Genomic DNA, 17503 nt, shown 5'->3' on the forward strand with positions numbered 1-17503 from the left:
GAATCCCATAATGAGTCTACCTCTCAAGTACCTAATGTCCTTGCCTACCATAAAAAATGTGGGAATGAGCATGATTGTCTTGAGTCTAAGTTGAAATATCTTGTATTCTTTGATTGTCAAAAGTTGAATTGTATCTCATTTCAAGAACAAGGAAAATTGATCCAACATAAGATTAAACACAAGAGACATTCATCCAACAAATGTTCAACAAGGTTCAAAAACACATCTTCCAACATGATTATCAAACATTATTCAAAATCTTGTCTTAACATTCATGCCACTTGCATTTAGGTTCATCCTAGGTTGCATTTTGCAAAGTTCATTGTCAAGTACCAAGGTTAGGTTTCACCTAAGTCATACTTCTTTGCATATCAATAAGAGTCATCCATTTGCATGTGTCCTCTTGCATTAAAGTCATACCATTATCATACATTCATATTTGCATACCTTAAGTCTCTTCATTAAGTTTAGGTCATTATCATATCATATTAAGATCACTTGCATATTAGTTGTCCTTTTGCATATAGTCTCAAAAACTAGGTTTTGTCATCCTTGAGTAATACAAATCTTTGATAAACCCTAAGTCATTGTTAAGAAGTCTAGACCTTATCAAACCTTTTGTCCTTTTATCATCAATGTCATTTCGTCAAACCTAGCTTAGTATCCAAGCATATAGGGGAGACATTGTCATCTTGTCCTTTGTCACTTAAGTCCTTTTGTCCTTTGAGGTCTAGACATCATTCCAATTTCCTAAGGGTCCTCTCTTAGATTTGCATTCATAAGTTTGTCAAAATCTCCAAAAACAACCAAAAACATAGATTGCATTTTCATCTATCTAGTTTGCATTTAGTTGCATATCATATATTATCTTTGAAAAATTCCAAAAACATTACATTTTGCATAAGTGACATGCCTGTTGAGACAAGATCAAAATCTCAAAAGATGGGCGAACCAATGTATCAACCCATGGACAACATAGCAAATTCGCAGTTTCAAACTAGTCAAACAGTGCGAATCGAAGGTTCATCAAATACATCTTTACCACCATATGGAATGGTTCAACTTGGGCCACCTCCATTATATGAACCAGTGTTTGTACCTATGAAACCAGGACATGGGAGTGTTCCACCTACTCCCAGAGGAAGTGCACCTTTCAATTGGAATCAACCAAACTTGCAACATGACATTCAAACTCAAACATTATATGAAGAACAAACCCTTTCACAAGGATTTGGTTCAGATCAAGGCATCCAACAAGAAATGAATCCAAATGTCCAACCATATTCTTCATCCGATTCTGACGCTTCGGATGATGTTGACATGTTCCTTCAAGATCCATAGATAACAAAAAACATGGATAAGTTCTTGAACAAGGTCTTTAAGATGTTTCAACAAAAGTATCTTAACATGATGAGTAATGTGACCTCTTCAAGTGAACAAATCAATGTGCAAAAACAACAAAGCGATGAGTTGTTAAGTTTTTCCCCACATCCAAATGAAGAAAATGCACGACAAGCAACTCAACCTACCTTGATGAGCAAACGTGTTTCAAAGGCATTGACAGTGACTATTCCTCAAAAGTCACCATTTAAGACAATAAATAATCCATTATTCAACACAACACCTATAACACAAGATCAAATGAAGAACACACAAGTATTCACAACTATCCCTCAATAAGAAGTGGTTCCTTACATGCATAAAGTTGGATCAAAATATAAGATGCAGGAAAGCTTCACAACTGGAATGCCTAATGTCACCAATGTCCAAAATAATTCCATGATGCAACAAAGTTCTTATGTCCCATTAAGTTCAATATCTTTGCCAAACACTATTGCGACAAATCCTTCGATAATGGTGACACAAAGAGCTGCGGATAGTGGTTTGCACCAACAACAATTGTTGCAACAATTGAGTAATACACAAAAGGTACAATCGAATGTGCAAACTAGCAATGTGCAACAACAACAATTTCACATTCGACAACAAATTACAGCGCCTTCGGCACCATTACAAGTTAATGCAAACTTGCAACCATCATAATGGATTGGACAAACAACACAGCAAGTTAATGTAAGTGCTATACCCCATCCTAAGGAGAAGCAACGAAAACCACCTAAACAAAGTTTTTTACAAATGATGGGATATACACCGCGACAACAATTGGCACAAAGTCAACAAATTCCGATTCGTCAACATCAACAACATGTGCCTCAATATGTGCCAAGGCAAGCAAGCTATCCTACTTCACAACCGCAATTGGCACCTGTGCAATATCAACCACATACTCAATTACAATATCAGCCTAGGCTACAAGAAGCACAACAACAAGGTCGATATCAAGGCATAGCACAACCGCAACAACAAGAAATGTACCAAGAACTTTATATGCCGGAGACACCAAAAACGACCATTTCAGAATATCAACAACTGATTGGAAACACGATGTATCAACAAAGAATACCCACTGGGATTAATGATGGACCTCTAAAATCTGATACAATTGCGCAACAACTTGAGCAGTTGCAACGAAAAGTTGACGCATTAGAAACTAAAGGAACAAAGAAGTTGTATACAGATTAAGATTTATGTCCTAATCCATTTGACAAGAGTGTATACATGCCTCCATTCCCTAAACATTTTGAGGCACCTAGTTTTGAGAAATATAAAGGGAATGACAATCCAAAAGATCACATTCGAGCATTTTTCGCGGCATGTACTAAAGTTAGCTATGAGGAGACATATCTAATGCAATTGTTTGCTCGAAGCCTCACGGGACAAGCCATGGATTGGTATTCACATCTGCCAGGAAATATAAAGACTTGCTCGGAATTGGCTCAAAAGTTTTTATCTCATTTCGTGTTCAATATCGACAGTGACGTGACTATGTCAGATTTATGCAATACCAAGCAAAAACAAGGTGAACCATTAGTGACTTTTTTGCAATGATGGCGAAGCTTGTATAGTCATTCTTCTCTCGATATACCTGAAGAACAACAAGTGAATCTATTTATCCAAAATTTGGTCCCAGAAATGATGTATGAGCTAAAATTGAAAAGTCCCAGTGCTATAGAGAAACTCATTAAGAAAGGAATGAGCATTGAAACGGCTCTTGTAGCTAAAGGAATTATCAAGCTCAACAAAGACATTGACAACACAAATTATTCAGGGGACAGAAATAGATTTTGGTATAAGAACAAGAATGTCACTAATGATGGTGTTGTTGATGCAAGACTGGTGAATGCAAATCAACCCCCATTCACAATCAAGAAATTGAGTGTTCCTAATATGTCAACTATGGAACAAAATCAAGCACCAATGAGCAATGTTACTCAACAGCCGCAATACCAATAGCATGCTCAACAACAACATACTCAACAATATAATCAACAACAAGGCCAACAACAAAACCAGCAGCGCAAACCCTTCCGATCACGGGATGGGCCTCCTCGACAATTTACGCCATTGGGAGAGCCTATTGAATCAGTAATGAGACAATTGATACAAGCAAAATTCATTAAGCTACCAGATATCAAGGCAGAACCAGCGGTAAAACCACATTGGTGGAATGATAATGTGTATTGTGAGTATCATCGGTCCAAAGGACATAAAATTGCATCATGTTTTCAATTAAAACATATGATTCAAGGTTTATTAGAGCAAGGAGTAATTGAGGTAGATCCACCCCATCCAACCTCTAACACTGATCATACCATTTTCAAAACTCCTTTGCTTGATCATGACAAGGGTAAAGTGTCTTCTTCCAACTCTGCTCAAACGGCCAATTATGCAAATACCAGTTATAACAATGTCATTAATTATTTTCGTGCATCAAATGAGTATGTTTCCACCCTGAAAATAAAGGAACAAGATCCTTCTTGCGTGGTCACCACTCGTCAATCCAAAATAGTCTTGAAAGGAGCTCCTGCAGCTCCTTCCAAACCAACTCCGGCAAGTCAATATAATCTTTTGGATCATCTAGGAAAAACACCTACACAAATATCAATCCTTGAGTTGTTGAAAATGTCTCCCATGCATCGTGCAGTCCTAGATAAAGCTTTAATTGAGTCCACTGTCCCGACAGATATTGATGTTGACCAATTTCAAGCCCGGATTGGACATCTAGCTGTTTCCCAAAATGTTGCATTTTCCGATAATGATATCTCACCTGATAAGCTCCCTCATAACGATCCTTTACACCTTGAAGTCTTTGTCCATAATTGCAAAATTTGATGAGTCTTGATAGATGGCAGAGCGGGTCTTAATATTTGTACTTTGAGAGTGGTCATTGGCCTCGGATATACAGAAAATGACATTGATGCTTCCAAAAGAATAACAATTAAAGCATATGATGATGTTGAGCACCCATCCAAAGGGATAATTACATTGCCTATCAGAGTCAGTCCAGTGACAGAAAACACTTTCCTGCAAGTCCTAGACCTTGATCTCCCTTATAATATGATTCTTGGCCGTCCATGGATCCATGCAATGAAAGCATTTCCATCCACCTATCATCAATGTTTAAAATATCCTTACAATGGAACTGAGATAACCATTCCGGGAGATCCTAATCCATTTCAATTTTGTGCTACTCTAAGGGATACCCCTCAGCAACAAGTCCTAGTTAATAGAGAGGCCAAGTCACATAGCTATGTGGATCCTAATGAATTGTTAGATGCTGTCAAAGGGAAATTGAAGATACAGGACCAAGGATGCGGAGAATATTCAATGGATCAAACATTCCTCATCGGGAATTTACCAATATCGCCAAAATCATATGGAAAACCGCATTTATTGCAAGAAGAACCTAAGGTCATTATTCAATATCAGCCTCCCACTACATTTACAAGATGGGGTGAACTTGACAAAGAAACTGTAGATGATGATGTCATAGATTGGCTTTACAAAGATCCAACTGAGATCCCACCTGTCAGGTTGCCAGTGGAACGCTACGGCAAAGGATTTACTATGCTTCAAAAGAAAGGATATGATGGTTGCAGTGGCTTAGGCCTGAATAACAATGGAAGGTTAGAACCTGTTATACCCAAGAGGCGACCTCCAACTTTAGGGTTAGGTTTTGTACCATTACGAATTGGATCCACATCTACCAAAGTGCCCACATGTCGAAAAGGGCGTGATTCTGACGATGAAATAACACCTGAGGATACCCGACCCGAAACTGATTCCAATGAATGGGAGTGGAGTTCTTTTTCTTCTAGCTCCTATGCCCTCGACAATATTTTCATTGACCCTGATAATTTGCCTATGGAAAACAAACATGAAATAACTCCTCTTCCTAAAACATGCCCTCATGCTTGGATAGAGTCATTTTGGGATCCAAGCTCCGAATCCGATACAAGCAGTTCGGATAGTGACACCACAGATGTTCACATCTTTACCCTATTAGCCTTCTCTCTCCTTACAACTGATGATGACATGCCCCTCATCTATCCCCAGCTTATCCAATAGGACCAACAAGAACCACTCACATTGGACTATTTTCAAAATGATGAAGCAATTGCAGAATTCCTTGGACTACGGGAAGGCATGCCACAAGGTGATCATAAGGCAGGATTTGCTATTGACCTGGATTCCACAACATATTTTGGGGAGTCAACTCCCTCTTCCAGTCATCAAAATGAAAAAGGAAAAGAAATAGTAAAAAATCAAAAGAATAGATCTTTGAGTGAAAACCGTAAGGCACTCTCTGATCATAAAAAAGTAAAAATCAAAGACGTACCTACAGGTGAAAACCTCTCTGAGGCGTCCAAAGGTGGAAGAGTGGACATACCCCTATCAAGTCAGGACAAATCAAAATTTCTTGTGGAAATGACCGAGGAAATCAATTTGGGTACACCTAACAACCCTAAGGTCATTTATTTTGCTGCTTCTCTATCACAACAGGAAAAGGTAGATTTTGTCAATTTCTTTCTTGAGAAGAAGATCAGCTTTGCAAGGTCCTATGCAGATATGCCTGGCCTTGATCCCGAATTAGTCCTTCATCATTTGCCATTGAAAGCAGATGCCAAACTGGTCAAACAAAAACTTAGAAAGATGCATCGTCAGGTGGCTCTTTTGGTCAAAGTGGAATTAAAAAAATTACTAGATGTGGGCTTCATTAGACCCATTGATTATGCCGACTGGATTTCAAATTTAGTACCAGTTAGCAAAGTAACTGGGGGCATCAGAATCTACATAGATTTTAGGGATCTCAATAAAGCATGCCCTAAAGATGATTTTCCATTGCCAAACATAGACATCATAGTGGACATGATGGCTGGATATGAGATGCTTTCATTGATGGATGGTTTCTCCGGCTATAACCAAATTTGCATTGCTCCTAAAGATCAGCATAAGACAACATTCACCTATGCTTGGGGTACCTACTATTGGAATGTGATGCCCTTTGGTCTTAAAAATGCAGGCGCAACATATCAAAGAGTAATGACGACAATTTTTCATGATTTCATGCATACTTTGATGGAGGACTATGTTGATGACTTGTTATGCAAATATGTCACCAGAGATAGTCATCTAGCCATTTTGGGCCCAATATTTGACCGAATGGAGACCTACAAACTCAGGCTCAATCCAAAGAAGTGTGTCTTTGGTGTCACAGCTGGCAAATTACTAGGATACATTGTTTCTCACTAAGGCATTGAGGTTGACCCTGCCAAAGTCAAAGCAATAATGGATATGCCTCCACCTTCAAACCTCTGGCAATTAAGAAGTATGCAAGGAAAGCTCCAGTCAATTCGCCGCTTCATAGCTCAGTTGGCCGATAAATGTCATCCATTCCAACATCTACTGCACAAAGGTGTCGCTTTCAAATGGACTGAGCAGTGTCAATCAGCCTTTCAAGCTCTCAAAGAATATTTGCTATCACTGCCTATCCTAATGCCTCCTATATAAGGAAAGCCATTTTTATTGTATATTTCTGCAACTGAAATAGCATTAGGAGTTCTCTTGGCCCAACAAGATGAGAACGACAAAGAGCGAGCTATTTACTATATCAGCCGGACACTGGTAGGCTATGAGCTAAATTATTCAACTATTGAAAGGGCATGCTTAGCAGTGGTATTTGCAACGCAGAAACTCAGACATTATATGCTAAGCCACCAAACATTGTTGGTTGCAAAAATTGATCCCTTAAAATACTTGCTTAGCCAAGCAGCTTTGACGGGTCGCCTAGCAAAGTGGGTCATGATTCTCAGTGAATTTGACATTGAGTATATGGAGTGAAAGGCGATAAAAGGACAAGTTATAGCAGATCAACTTACAGAGGCTCCTATTTCTGATGATCATCCCATGTTGACCGATTTTCCAGATGAATCAATCTTTGCTCTCACACCCTCTAATGAATGGAAGTTATACTTTGATGGATCCCATACCAAGTTCGAGTCTGGAGCAGGCATCTTGTTTGTCACCCCTCAAGGTGATGCTATTCCAAAGTCCTACAGAATAACTTTCCATTGTACCAATAACATTGCAGAGTATGAAGCACTGGTTACAAGACTCCGAGTAGCGGTCCACTGGAACATCAAGCATTTGCATGTTTATGGAGATTCTCAATTAGTCATCCGACAAGTGAATGATGACTACGAAACAAAAGATGAAAAGCTTGTTCCTTATAAGCATATGGTAGATTTCTTCAAAACAAAATTCACGGCTATCCATTTCAGTCAAGTTCCAAGAATGCAAAATAAGTCAGCAGATGCAATGGCCATGATTGCCTCCATGTTGAATATGCCAAACAATATGGACAAATGTGAATTTTTAGTTGAACAATTACTGGTTCCTTCTTTTGACATTCTGATAGCAGATGTGATGTGCGTTCTTGTTGGTCCCAGCTCCCCATGGTACAATGACGTATATCAATATTTGAAATCCCAAACCTTACCACCCAACCTTTCCACTAACCAACGCCGAGCCTTTATCCGATAGATAGCTAAATATGTCATCATCGCCGACACCCTTTACCGCCATTCCTTTGACCATACCCTCCTCAGGTGTTTGGATTCTAACGAAGCACAAATGGCTTTACACAAGGTTCACGATGGTATATGTGGGGGCCATTTCAATGGTCTAAGCTTAGCCAAAAAGTTGATTCGTGCTGGGTATTATTGGCCTACTCTGGAAAAAGATGTTCATGGTTTTGTTAAGAAGTGCTACAAATGCCAGATCCATGGAAATTATATTCATGCACCAGCCTAAGAGCTTCATTCTATCATATCTCCGTGGCCCTTTTCTCAATGGGGATTGGATCTTATTGGCAAGATTCACCCGACATCTGCAAATGGACACAAGTTCATCATTATAGCCACAAAATATTTTACAAAATGGATCGAGGCTATCCCCATGACCTATATCACTGGTGTCCAAATTTCAAAATTCTTGCTGAATTATATCATATGCCGGTATGGGGTTCCTCTTTCCATAGTCACTGATAATGGTCGTCCCTTCAAGAATAAAGATGTTAAAGAGCTTTGTGAAAAATTTCATATTCAACACCGTTTCTCTAGTCCATACTATCCACAGGGGAATGGTCAAGCTAAAGCATCCAATAAAACCATTATCAAGATCCTAAAGAAGGTTGTCAATGATGCTGGTCGAGATTGGCATGTGCAGTTGAATCCAGCACTATGGGCCTATCGCACTTCTATCCGCACACCTACTGGTGCAACACCTTATTCCTTGGTGTATGGTGCGGAAGCTATTTTACCTTTGGAGGTGGAGATTCCTTCCTTGCGAGTCTCCTTGCAACATCTAATTGATGATGAGACACACAGAGTCTCTCGGTTGCATCAGCTTGAGATGTTAGATGAGAAGCGTCAGACAACTCTGACACATTTGCAAGCATATCAAAACCGTCTCCGTCGCTTTTATAATAAAAAGGTCAAAGGGTGACACTTCGAAGTGGGAGAACTGGTTTTAAAGGCAAACCCTAAGAATGCACAGTCTACTGACATCATCAAAGGTAAGTTTGAACCTAATTGGGTTGGGCCTTTCATAGTAACTGCAACATATGGCTCGGGGGCATATCAGCTTGCTACCCCAGAAGGTGAACCTCTGTCTGACCCTATAAATAGCATGCATCTTCGCAAGTACTGGGCATAATTTTCTATCAGCATTTCTTCAAATATGATCCTGAAAAAATACAAAAAATTGCAAAAAAGCAAAAAAAGAGAAAAAGAGCGAAAAAAAAGTAAAGAAAAAAAAAATGATTCGCCCTCTAGTGAAAACCTGGTAAACAGGCGCTTGGGGCAAGTACCTTGGTGAAAACCTGGCAAACAGGCACCATGTGTAAAATAAGATCGTTGCTCCGTCATCTGTCATGACCTCTAAGCTATGCTTTCTCTCGGTTGGTTTATCATGTCTATCTTAGTCTTAACCCAATGTTCTATTCCAGGCCTGTTATTGGTCAACATCATTATCTTGCATACCCTGGTTTCTTGTACATATGTTTTGGTCCCGATTTATGTATGTCTTTCAGATGCGCATTGGGTGTGTTCCCCTTGTCATGATCAATCACTGGAACTTTTGAATTGAAAAATGTCCTGAAAAAAAGATCATAAAAATTTCAAAAATGTCCTGAAAAAATCCCTAAAATTTTCAAAAATGTCCTGAAAAAAAATCATAAAAAATCAAATAACGTCCTGAAATAATCCAAAAAAAAAATCAAATATGATCCTAAAAAAACACACAAAAAAAAATAAAATTGTAAAATCTCGAAAAACAAGCATTTTGCAATAAATATCCCCTCTGTGCATAGACAACTCATTGAGTATACATCCAACGACTCACAATCAAACGTTGTGCTTTAATGAAATCATGCATAAATAGGTGAACTCTTTCAATCAAACCAAACATTCACACTGATCAAAAAGTGTCATATCAATCAACCTCAAAATCATTTGTCCTTGTCTCTACTGTCATGGGTCTTATACAGGGTGTGGTATACTCGAAACCAGACTGTGTCTTGTCTTAGACGAGGTACCACATGTCCTGAAACCAGACAGCATGATTGTCCTATCAGCACTTTCAACTTTTGACAATGAAGATCAAGATGTTTGTTTGATTTGTTGGAATTTGTGCATCTTATCTTTTTATTGATTTATCTTTGGCTTCGATCATGTTCCTATGTTGCTCGATGATGTCACTAAGTGATTTAGAGTGACTGGGATGGATCATGATCCTTTTCTTTTTGGTTGTGATTGTTATTTGTCTGTGATGTGTCTATCTTTTGCAAAAAGGGTTGCATTTTAGCTCTGGCCTTCAATGCCATGATGCTATGCATCCATTTTGCTACATAAAAATAAAGGTTCTCACCTACAAAGTGCATTACTGAAAGCAAGTTTTTCTTCATCTCTAACTGTCCTCTGTCTCATTTTCTTCTTACTAACATTTCTTCCGTCAGTTCGGATAGTCAGTTCGGTCTAGTGCTCCGATTTTTCCAACCACATATGCTGCATCCTGCATCCACTTGGTTAGTACATTTGCATTACATTGAGCATTATATCAAGTATTTTATCCATTTAATATTATAAATACATCAAAAAACACATAAAAATGCATCCATACATGTTCCACAATGGTACATAAACAGTGCATAAGTCATCCATACATGAAAAATAACTATACATCATAACATATTGCATCCCATCATATCGATGCATATCATATCATCTATCACAAAAATATCAGAGTACAAAATTGGACTGTCTGTCCTCAATATGGCCCGCAGGCTGACTACAAAATGTCAAACTACATCATGTCCACTATCTGTCCTAAGGAGCATGTGCCTCTATCACTGGGTGCTCCCTCTATCCCCCTCATCCTTACACTGTCTCATGGATGATGTCCCTCCTGGTCCTGGCTGTGGTGGTCTCATAGGTCCACTCACCCCCATGCTGCTCAATGACCTCTGAGAGCGTGCCCTGCTCTCTATCCTTGATCGTGCCCGATATGACGGTGCTCTCTGCTCTGGTGGAACTACAATCTCATATAGTGTCCTCCAATGGCATATCTCCTCTCTGGTCTCTACCAGCATCTATCCTAGCTCCCGTACACTGGCATCCCGAATCGACCCAATATACTTAATGACTCTCTGTCCTTCTCGCTATTCCTGCGCTACTGCTGTGTCTCGAGCCGCTGTGAGTCTGGCTATCTCTCTCTCTAAAGTCACAATGTGATCCTGCTGACTCGCTATGGTAGCCCTGAATATCTCCATCTCCTCTGTCCTAGCTGTCTCTGGCTCTATGGGTATGTCCTGTAATGCCTCCTGCTCCCCATCCTCATCATCCCCACCATCCGCATCTCTGTCCTCATCATCCCCATCATCTCCATCATCCTAATTCCACCATCCTACTCCCCATCCTCATCATCCCCACCATCCACATCTCTGTCCTCATCATCCCCATCATCCTCATCGCCACCCTCATCCTCCTCGTCCTCATCATCTCCCTCCTCCTCTCCTGTGAGTGGGAAGTCCTGTTGTCGCCTAGGTACTAGAATGTCCAGATCTGTCAATGGCACTGGCCGCTATCATGCAAACCATCTCTCATAATCCTTTGTCGTCCCAGCATCTGCCACATCTGATCTCCAATCCCATGGTCTCTATTGTAGCTGTGAGAAGTCAGCATATGCTGTGTGTGGCTGAATCATACTCCCCCATTGACTTGTCTCTCTGTGCGATCGGGCAAAGTGTGCAGTCCTCCTAGGTACATCCTACCTCTCTCCAAACTATCATCTGACCCTCTCTGGCAGGTACATCTCAATCACTCTCTGGCAGTTCACTGGTCGCCCAGTCAGGTACCTCTCCTTTCTACAATATGGTAGCTCCTCACTGTCATCTGACCATCCAAGGCAATCACGATATGGCCTCCATGTGAACTCTCTCAGTCTGTCTAGCTCATGTCGTCAATATAATATGTATCCAAAAGGACCCTGTCTCAGTACTCCACCATAGCAATACACATATGGTTGGTGTAGTACTACCTGTCTCTCTATAATTGGTCGACATATCGCTATGTGCTCAAATGCCCATACTTGTAGCAATGTGACTCCACAGCTCAAAGTCTGAACTCCCTGATATGCTATCTAATACAACTAAAAATACAACATAGCAAGCACACATGGTCCCCATGCATACACCATCCCCTCTGTCGCCATCCGCTCTAGCACTCTTCCCCATCCAATAGGGAATCCATGTCCTTGTCTGTCTCCTGCTAGTAGACATGCTATCACCACAGCTATCACCACATATCATCAATCATACTCTGATGCCATGGTCTCCCAGCCAATCTCCCTCTCGACAATATCCAACTCATCTGCGTCGCACTCAAACAGTCTACACAACGCATCTCTCCCTATCACTAGGTCATACTCTATCATCTCTCCATGTATCAGAATGCGGAGGATACGCCATACATCCTCTAGTGTCACTGTCGCCTCTCCAGTCACCAGATGGAATGAGGAGGTCTCTGAATGCCATCACTTTGCCAATGCGATAAGCAGTCATGTGTTTGCCCTAATCTCGGGCATGAATGTGACATAGTATATCCCAAGTCCTGCTAGTGTATCTCTGTCCGTGCTCCTGAGTCTATGTCATAGCATGAAGCAGTCTGGTCGGTTCTCCCGCGTGATCAACGGATACTGTCACCTCTGCATCACAAATTGGGGCATATTTTGTTAGTTTTAGGGTTTTCTCCTATGGGTTGCATTTCCTCATTTTCATGTCCAAATCAGGGTGTTTTTCATCTACTCTGACCTATCCTACCCTTATCCCCCCTTTCCGGACCATTTGCATGCCATTTTGACCAAAATTAGGGTTTCCAATGCACACTTGCGCCTGTGTCAAGGCACCTGCGCCTGTGTCAGGTAACTTGTGCCTATGTCTCCCTACACAAGCACAGAAGACCCTACACAAGCATAGGATTTTCCCTACACAAGCGCAGAAGTCAGTTTCTACACTCCCTGTGGGCCCCGCAATGTCCCGCAAGCAATCAAAATTCATCAAATTGCAAACATGGGTTTTTGAGATACATACCGCTGCTCCCACGTCATCTAGTCATCTGAATGTGTGTACACATTCCCCGAGGTGATCCACCATTGGAATGTTCACCATCTATCTGCAAGTGTCCTTGTCCAAAGCAACAAATCCTCCTCTTTGTCTAGTGCAAATGAGCAATTTTCACTCTCTTGGTCCCATTTATAGATCTTTGTCAGTGCCTAGATGGACGTGCATCCTCTCCATCTTATGTTGGTCATGGTCTTTTGCACCTTCCATTGCTTGTCCTTCGTGCATCCGACTCCGATTGTCAGTCCGTTCGATCCTATCATTTTTATCGATCAATTGGCCTCTTTTTTGCATGTTTCCGGCCAATTCCTCGAGGGGGCATGCATATGTCTTTATCATTGTCTGGGGCATTTTCATTATTGTTCTTTGAAACAATGCTTAGAATCGCATTGTCTCAAAGAGGGGCAAAATGTAGACACCTAAAAATGGTCAACGCTTGCGAATCATACTTTAACATTTACGCATTGCCTCATTTTAGGTTTTTGCGTCACATTAACATTTCTCCTATGATTCACACTTGGTTTTTATCATTTGCGAACGTCGAGTCATTCTTCTACATTCCTCATTCATCTCGCTCTCAAATTTGGTCTTGTCGACAACACTATCCAATCATGATTTTGATCGATTTTATCTTGTCGCATCAATGTGTGTGCTAATTTGTCATCATTTTGGACATCGTCAATCCTAATTAGGGTTTTGTCCTCTTATCAATCTTGTCGATTTGTGATCGATTTGTCATCGATCGTTGTCCTCTTATCAATCTTATCGATTTGTCATCAATCTTTATCATTTTTAATCTTGTCGTTTTGCGATCGATTTGTCATTGGTCGTTGTCATGTTTGATCTTGTCATTTTGCGATCGATTTGTCATCGATCATGGTCATTTTTAATCTTGTCGTCTTGCAATCTATTTTGTCATCAATCCTTGTTCTTTTGTCAAATTTGTCATTTTGCGATCATTTCGCTATCGATTGTTGTCTTTCTCAATTATGTCAATTTGGATCAATTAGTCATTGTTCCTCGTCAATTGGCATATTTATCAATCAAATCATTTAATCAAAATCATGATCAAATCGAATCAATTATCTTCAATCAAGACCTAATTGTCATTCTCACATTGCTAATTCATCTTCTAGGGTTTCATGATTTAATCATTTAACCTTGTGTGTCATTTCTCTCTCTAGGATTAATAATTTATTTATTTTATCCTAAGTCTTCTTGTCACAATTAAATGTTCATTTAATTGGTTAATTATTCCTCTTTTTGAATTAATTAATAAATGAAAAAGTATTAATTAATTCACTAATTCCTAAATTTCCTCATTTCTCTAATTTCTAATTTCCTAATTTTCATCAATTTCTTAATTTCTAATTTCCTAATTCCTCTTTTTCTAATTTTCTAAATTTCTTAATTCCTAATTTCAATTTCCTCCTATTTCTCCCCTCAATTCATGGGAATGACATAGAAATTTGTCATAATTTGTCATAATTGACAATCAATCAATCTTTGCATAGTAATTTGTCATAAATTGTCATAAATCCTTGCATAGCAATTTGTCATAGACATGTCATAATTTTTCTATTCTTGATTTGAATTTCCATTCAAATCACTATCATGCTAATTTGTTCATCTCTCCAATTTGTCTATAAATTGGATGAATTTCTTCAATCAAACCCCTAATCCCTAATCAGACTATCGAATTTACGCTTCGAGTATTCTTGTGTCAATGTCAATCTTGCTTTCACAATTAGGTTTATGCACTTGAAGGTGAGATCCACAAACAAAGGCTATTTGGAGAAGAAATAAGGACAATGGAGCCGCATGAAGAAGCATTCAAATCTACCATTGGTTTGCATATGTCATTAATTTTGAATGTTTTGATTTCATGTCTCTATTGAGTGTGCTTAGGATAGATTCATTGCATTCTAGCTTTTTGTGATTAGGCTAAATTAGTATGTTTATATTGTTTGTGATGATTTCCTATTTCCTATGCTACATTATATATGATTAAAAATATCGAATACCCAACATCTTTCGATATTTGTTATGCTTTGGATTTTTCCATGGCTACATGTACTAACATCCAATCCAACCAAAAGGTCAACATGGATTTTTTGCATTTTTGGGCAAATGGAAAAAGGTATTTTTTTTATATCACCACTTTTTGGCCACTCATAATCTTGCACATACCCAAAGAGAGTTTGAGGAAGGAAGAGGAGGGTGAGAGAGGTATAGAGAGGTATAGAGAGGTTGAGAATGAGAAAGAGAGAGGTGGGATATAAAGGTTTAGGATTCCAATAAAAATTGACCTTTGTAGAAACTTTTCTAAATAATTCTTTCAACGAAAGTTCATTGTGAATAAAGGTTCAATTAGGCATACATAATTGGATATGTCCCCTACTTATGTGATAAAGAAAGAAAGAGAGAGTGTTGAAGGGAGAGGAGGGGGAGAGTGTTAGAGAGAGGGAGGGGGAGAGGGATGTGGAGGAGAGAGGGAGAGACTGGGAAGGGAGAGAGAGATAGAGAGGAAGGGGAGAGATGTTGAGAGAGAGATAAAGAGATGGAGAGGGAGATAGAAAGAGGAGAGATAGAGAGAGGGTGAGAGATCAAGGGGTCAAGGAGAGGGAGGTGGGGGAGAGGGGGAGAGAGGGGGAAATGCAGATATGGAGAGAGTGGAGGCTTAGGATGCTAAGAAAATTTGACCTTTGTAGAATCTTTTCTAAATAACTCTTTAAATGAAAGGTCGTCAAGAATAAAGCTTTAATTCAGCACACATAATTGGATATGTCAACTACTTCTATGAAAAAGAAAGAGAGAGAGAGAGAGAGAGAGAGAGAGAGAGAGAGAGAGAGAGAGAGAGAGAGAGAGAGAGAGAGAGAGAAGTAGTCACCAGTGAGGAGGGACCTTAAAGAGATCAATCCAGACCGGTCAGCAAGAGTAAACAGAATAGAAACACAAAGATATGATGGAGGCAATGCATAAAAAATTGTTTTATTTCATGAAAATTGATTAAAACCAACTGATAACAACTAGGTTCAACATAATCAGCTCATAGGATTGGTAGAACATACATAACAGGCCACAATCGGTACCTTGAACCTTAAGATCTATCTTCTATGCACAGTCTTGCTATTTGATTCTTTGATTGATTACATTCTAATGTGCAATTACAATTATATATACGATCTACAGGATCCAGTCAGCCCAAAAGGGATCAAAACCTAAAGAACAAGACCTAACATGTAAAATAAACAAGGTTGGCCTCTGTCAAGAGATTCCTCTGGAAAATCCAAAGGATGAAATGTAGATTGTAGGAAAAGGTCAGCCACATGCCAAGGAACATTGAAATCAACACCCAAGGCTCTGCAAGCTTTGGAAGGGGTTCCGGTAGATCACCAAAATAGGTCCAGGCAACCAGTAACAAGAACTGTCAATCGGTAATAGGAAACTGTCAAGGAAACTGATAGCGATATCTTGCCGGAAAATGATCCAAATGCGATGTGGTCTAGAAACAAGAAAGACAATCAAGTCTTCAAGTAGAATCCAGCTCCATAGGATCCAGTGAGCCAAAACTGAGACACACAGAAAGCAAAAGCTGAAACAACAAAGAGAAAGCAAAAAGGAAAGAAAATATTTTTGGTTGGTGCAAGATTGCTATGAACCGGGGATGCTCCTGCATCAAATATCCAAGGTTAATGAAAAAGTGAACCTCTCACTTTGATGGGGTCAGAGGAAAACCAAGGCGGTCTACCTATGCCTGAGAAATCCAAGATGAATCTTCAACTGGTATATCCTTCCACTTCACAGGATACTCCTTATACTGACTGCTCCAGGTGCTACACCCAATCCTACTATCCAAAATTTCTTCAATCTGATCTGGTTCCTTCTGGGGCAACTGTTTCTCCAAGTCTGCAATATTGCCCTCACTAAATTCTGGTTCATGATACTCATGAAGATCTGCAATGTTAAACACAGGTGAAATACTCAGACTATCCGGTAAGTCCACTTCATATGCATTTCCAGAACTAAACTTCCACAAAATCTTGCAAGATCCAAACTTCTTCATCTACAACTTGTTATAAGTTCCAACCAGGAATCTCTCTTTTCTCAGATATACCATCACTTCATCACCAACTTCAAATTCCTTATGTCTCCTCTTCTCATCTTCCTTCTCGTTATACTTGTTGTTCATGTCTTCCAAATGATGCTTAACCTAAATATGCAAGGCTTCCATGTGATCTAAAAAATCTTCTGTTTCTGAACTTCTGCAATCTTCACTGCTAATATCTCTCAATTATGATATACCTCTAGGATGCAAATCCCAAGAGAGGAAATAAAAGAACAACATGAATCTTCTAAAGAAACTACCTAGATGGTGATTGCTGACACCTTGGCTAGTAAGGAAGCTTCCAATGAAGAGAATCA

The sequence above is a fragment of the Cryptomeria japonica genome, chromosome 8 (genome assembly GCF_030272615.1).
Source record: "Cryptomeria japonica chromosome 8, Sugi_1.0, whole genome shotgun sequence".
Taxonomy (NCBI): domain Eukaryota; kingdom Viridiplantae; phylum Streptophyta; class Pinopsida; order Cupressales; family Cupressaceae; genus Cryptomeria; species Cryptomeria japonica.